The sequence below is a fragment of the Rhinolophus sinicus genome, chromosome 14 (assembly GCF_057876585.1).
Source record: "Rhinolophus sinicus isolate RSI-liver-muscle chromosome 14, RSI-T2T, whole genome shotgun sequence".
In the NCBI taxonomy this organism is placed as follows: Eukaryota; Metazoa; Chordata; class Mammalia; order Chiroptera; family Rhinolophidae; genus Rhinolophus; species Rhinolophus sinicus.
In genome coordinates this window covers 67,423,685-67,429,684 of record NC_142514.1, presented here as the reverse complement: position 1 = coordinate 67,429,684, position 6,000 = coordinate 67,423,685, and positions in this window count along the sequence as shown.

Genomic DNA, 6,000 nt, shown 5'->3' with positions numbered 1-6,000 from the left:
TGGAGGAGGGAAGGGAGAAGTGCCGAGACGGAGCCGCGCGGGCACAGGACACAGACCTGGCTCAGTGCGCCGAGCTCACTGCTTCCCGGAACTACCGCAGCTGCGGGAGAGGGAAGAACTCGGACTGCTAGGGCTCTGCTTATGGCCCACAGGGCTGAGGGGGCAGCATATAACACGACTGAACCCAACGCTCACGGCAGAGACCTCGGAGCAAAGACTGAGGGAAGAAGGATGAAAACGGTGGTTTAAGCCCTCACTGCCAAGCAGAGAACGGAGCCTTAGGCACTGAGACTAGCCGCGCCCTCCCTCCCCTCCCAGAGCTCGTCCAACCCCCACCTGCCCGGTGCTAGAAACAGAACAGTAGCAGTGTCGGATTAAAAGAACAGAATATTTGCTGTTGTGAGAACTGTGGACTGCAGACACAGATTCGCAGCCCAACTACTTCCGGCAAAGGGGAGGGAGCCGTGGAAGCAGGACCGGCTGTGGTGGTGGTCACCGCCATTGCTCTGGGACACCTCTCACAACTCACCCTGCCCCTGGCCCCACCTATCTGGGCAGATCCCTGCAAGAGTAAACAGAACTGCTGAAACATACGGGCTCTGAATCTGGTGCAGGAAGTGCTTTGGAACTTCAAAAGCTCTCCCCATATCCACACAGACACTGCGCCCTGTGATCCAGGCGAACTATTAACAGAGGAGAAGCCTGTCTCCCAGGGAATACCCCCATTGTGTGAGAAGCTGGAATAGTGCAGAGAAAACATAGCACTATCGTGTGAGAGAGGAAAAATAGGCTGCAGTAGGAGAAAAATAAAACATTCTACCGACAAGTACTGGAAAACAAAGAAAGACCTCTTACTATCAACCTGTTGCAGAAGCCACTCCTGTAGATGTCTAGGAAGAGAAATAGTAAATCAGTAATTGCCATGAATAACCAAGGCAACAAGACAGCTCAGAAAGAAAGTGAAAAGTCTCCAGAAAAGGAACTTAAAGATATGGAAATATGTGACTTAAATGACAGAGAATTCAAGATTGCAGTTCTGAAAACACTCAACAAGATACAAGAAAACACAGAAAGGCAGTTAAATGAACTCAGAAACACAATCAAAGAATAGCATGAGCATTTCACGAAAGAGATTGCAATTTTAAAAAAGAACCAAATAGAATTTCTGGAGATTAAGAACTCAATAGAAGAAATTAAGAACGAAATAACCAGCTTAGGTAGTAGAGTTGACCAGATGGAGGAAAGAATCAGTGACATCGAAGATAGAAACCTGGAAATTACACCGATGGAAGAAGAAAGAAACTTGAGACATAAAAGAAATGAAAGAACTCTACAAGAACTTTCTGACTCCATCAGAGAGAGCAATATAAGAATAATGGGCACACCAGAAGGAGAAGAAAGAGAGAAGGGAACAGAATATATTTAAACAAACTGTCGATGAGAACTTCCCAGACTGTGGACAGAACTGGACCCTCGAATCCAAGAAGCAAATAGAACCCCTAATTACCTCAATCCCAACAGGTCTTCTCCAAGGCACATTGTATTGAAGCTGTCTAAAATCAACAGCAAAGAAAGAATCCTCAAGGCAGCCAGGGAAAAGAAGACGGTAACTTACAAAGGAAAGCCCATTAGATTATCATCAGATTTTTCAGCAGAAACTCTACAAGCCAGGAGGGAGTGGAACCAAATATTCAAACTATTGAAAAAGAGATATTATGAGCCAAGAATAATATATCCAGCAAAGATATCCTTTCGATATGAAGGAGGAATAAAGACCTTTCCAGACATACAGAAGCTGAGGGAATTCTCTAATACAGGACCTGCTCTAGAAGAAATGCTAAAGGAGGCTATTCGACCACCATCAACAGGGACAATTTGTGGCAACAGAAACATAAAAAGAGGGAGAGTAAAGGCCTGAACCGGAATATGGGAATGGAGAAAGTAAACGTGCTGAAGAAAATGGAATACTCTAAATATCAAACTTTATTTTACATAAACTTAAGGGTAACCACTCAAAAAAATCCAGAACTGAAATATATACTGTAATAAAAGAAGAAACAGAGGGAAACATCATAGAATACCACCACACAGAAATAATAGACAACAACAAAAAGGCAAAGAAACAATGGAGACACAGCCTTACCAGAAAACTAAAGATAGAATGACAGGAAATCCTCACATATCAGTAATCACCCTAAATGTAAATGGACTGAACTCACCAATAAAAAGGCACAGAGTCGCATATTGGATCAAAAAACTAAACCCAACCATATGCAGTCTCCAAGAGACACATCTCAGCTACAAGGACAAGTATAGACTCAAAGTGAAAGAATGGAAATTGACACTCCAAGCAAATGGTACCCAGAGAAAATCAGGTGTAGCCATAATGATATCAGATGAAACAGACTTCAAGGTGAAAAAGATAACAAGAGACAAAGATGGACATTTCATAATGGTGAAGGGGCCTATACAACAAGAAAACATAACAGTCATCAATATTTATGCCCCCAATCAGGGAGCACCGAAATATACCAAGCAACTACTAACAGAACTAAAGGGAGAAATTGGCCAAAACACAATTATATTAGGGGATTTAAATACATCATTGACAGCGATGGATAGATTATCAAAACAGAAAATAAATAACGAAATAGCAGCCCTAAATAACACATTAGATGAAGTGGACATAATTGACATTCATAAAGAGCACTTCATCCTAAAACATCAGACTATACATTCTTTTCTAGTGTACATGGAACATTCTCAAGGATAGACCATATATTGGGACATAAAATCAGCCTCAGCAAATTTAAGAAGACTGAAATCATACCAAGGATATTCTCTGATCACAAGGCTTTGAAATTGGATATCAACTGCAAAAAGAAAGCAGGAAAAAACCACAAATACATGGAGATTAAACAACATACTTTTAAAGAACAACTGGGTCAAGGAAGAAATTAGAGGAGAGATCAAAAGATACATAGAAACAAATGACAATGAAAATACATCCTACCAAAATTTTGGGGATGCAGCGAAAGCAGTTTTAAGAGGGAAATTTATCTCATTACAGGCCTATCTCAAGAAACAAGAAAAATCCCAGATAAATAACCTCATGTTGCACCTTAAAGAATTAGAAAAAGAAGAACTAGTGAAACCCAAGGTCAGCAGACAAAAGGAAATAACAAAAACCAGAGCAGAACTAAATGAAATAGAGAACAAAAAGACAATAGAAAAAATCAATGTGACAAAGTGCTGGTTCTTTGAAAAGATTAACAAAATTGACAAACCCTTGGTGAGACTCACTAAGATAAAAAGAGAGAAAACACTAATTAACAAAATCAGACATGAAAAAGGGGAAGTTATCACGGACACCACAGAAATACAAAGGATCATCCAAGAATACTATGAAGGACTATATGCCACCATATTCAACAACCTAGAAGAAATGGACAAGTTCTTTGAAACATATAGCCTTCCAAGGCTGAACCATGAAGAACTGGGAAATCTAAACAGACCGATCACCAGTAACAAAATTGAATCAGTCATCCAAAACCTTCCCAAAAGCAAAAGTCCAGGACCAGACGGCATCACTAGTGAATTCTACCAAACCTTCAAAGAGGATCTAATACCAATCCTGCTCAAACTCTTCCAAAAAATTGAAGAAGAGACAGTACTCCCTAACTCCTTTTATGAGGCCAACATTACCCTGATACCGAAACCTGGTAAGGACAACACAAAAAAAAAGAAAACTACAGACCAATATCTCTGATGAATACAGATGCAAAAATTCTAAACAAAATTCTAGCAAATCGAATACAACAATGCATTAAAAAGATCATTCATCATGACCAAGTGGGGTTCATCCCCGGGGCACAAGGATGGTTCAACATCTGCAAATCCATCAATGTGATACATCACATAAACAAAATAAAGGACAAAAATCATATGGTTATATCAATTGATGCAGAAAAAGCATTTGACAAGATACAACATCCATTTATGATTAAAACACTTAATAAAATAGGTATAGAAGGAAAATACCTTAACATAATAAAGGCCATATATGACAAGCCCTCTGCTAATCTCATAACTAATGGTGAAAAACTGAAGCCCTTTGCTCTATGTTCAGGAACACGACAGGGCTGTCCCCTATCACCTCTGCCTTTCAACATAGTGTTGGAAGTCCTTGCCAGAGCAATCAGGCAAGAGAAAGAAATAAAAGGCATCCAAATTGGGAATGAAGAAGTTAAATTATCACTCTTTGCAGATGACATGATGCTATATATAGAAAACCCTAAAGACTTCACCAAAAAGCTGTTAGAAACAATCAACGAATACAGTAAAGTCGCTGGCTACAAAATCAACGTACAAAAGTCCATTGCTTTCCTATATACTAACAATGAAATCTCAGTAAAAGAAATACAAAAAACAATTCCTTTTGCAATTGCAGCAAAAAGAATAAAATACCTAGGAATAAACTTAACCAAGGATGTGAAAGACCTATATGCTGAAAACTATAAGACATTTTTGAAAGAAATTGAAGAAGACACAAAGAAATGGAAAGACGTTCCGTGCTCATGGATTGGAAGAATCAACATAGTTAAAATGGCCATATTACCCAAAGCAATATACAGATTTAATGCAATCCCCATCAAAATCTCAATGGCATTTTTTAAAGAAATGGAACAAAAAATCATCAGATTTGTTTCGAACCACAAAAGACGCCGAATAGCCAAAGCAATCTTAAGAAAAAAGAACAATACTGGAGGTATCACACTTCCTGACTTTGGCTTATACTACAGGGCTACAATAATAAAAACAGCATGGTATTGGCAGAAAAATAGACACATAGACCAATGGAATAGAATTGAGAACCCAGAAATAAAACCACATAAATATGGACAGATAATTTTTGACAAAGAAGCAAAAAACATACAATGGAGCAAAGACAGCCTCTTCAATAAATAGTGCTGGGAGAATTGGATATCCACGTACAAAAGAATGAAACTGGACTGCTATCTGTCACCATGTACCAAAATTAATTCAAAATGGATCAAAGACTTAAGCATAAGACCTGACACAATAAACTGCATAGAAGAAAACATAGGTACTAAATTTATGGACCTTGGGTTCAAAGAGCATTTTATGAATTTGACTCCAAAGGCAATGGAAGTAAAAGATAAAATAATCGAATGGGACTATATGAAACTTAAAAGCTTCTGCACAGCAAAAGAAACCATCGACAAAATAAAGAGGCAACCAACTGAATGGGAGAAGATTTTTGCAAACAGTGCCTCCGATAAGGGGCTAATATCCAAAATGTACAAGGAACTCATGCAACTCAACAACCAAAAAACAAACAACCCAATTGAAAAATGGGCAGAGGACCTGGAGAGACATTTCTCCAAAGAGGACATACAAATGGCAAATAGACATATGAAAAAATGCTCAACATCACTAATCATCAGAGAAATGCAAATCAAAACCACAATGAGATATCACCTCACCCCAGTCAGAATGGCTATCATCAACAAGACAAATAGTAAGAAGTGTTGGAGAGGCTGTGGAGAAAAAGGAACCCTCATACACTGTTGGTGGGAATGCAGACTGGTACAGCCATTATGGAAGGCAGTGTGGAGGTTCCTCAAAAAATTACGAGTAGAATTACCATATGACCCAGCAATCCTTCTCCTGGATATCTACTCAAAAAATCTGAAAACATTTATCCATAAAGACACGTGCGCTCCAATGTTCATTGCAGCTTTGTTTACAGTGGCCAAGACATGAAAACAACCAAAATGTCCTTCGATAGATGAACGGATAAAGAAGTTGTGGTGTATATACACAATGGAATACTATTCGGCGGTAAGAAAAGATGATATAGGAACATTTGTGACAACATGGATGGATCTTGAGAGTATGATGCTAAGCGAAATAAGTCAGACAGAAAAAGCAGAGAACCATGTGATTTCACTGATATGTGGTATATAAACCAAAAAT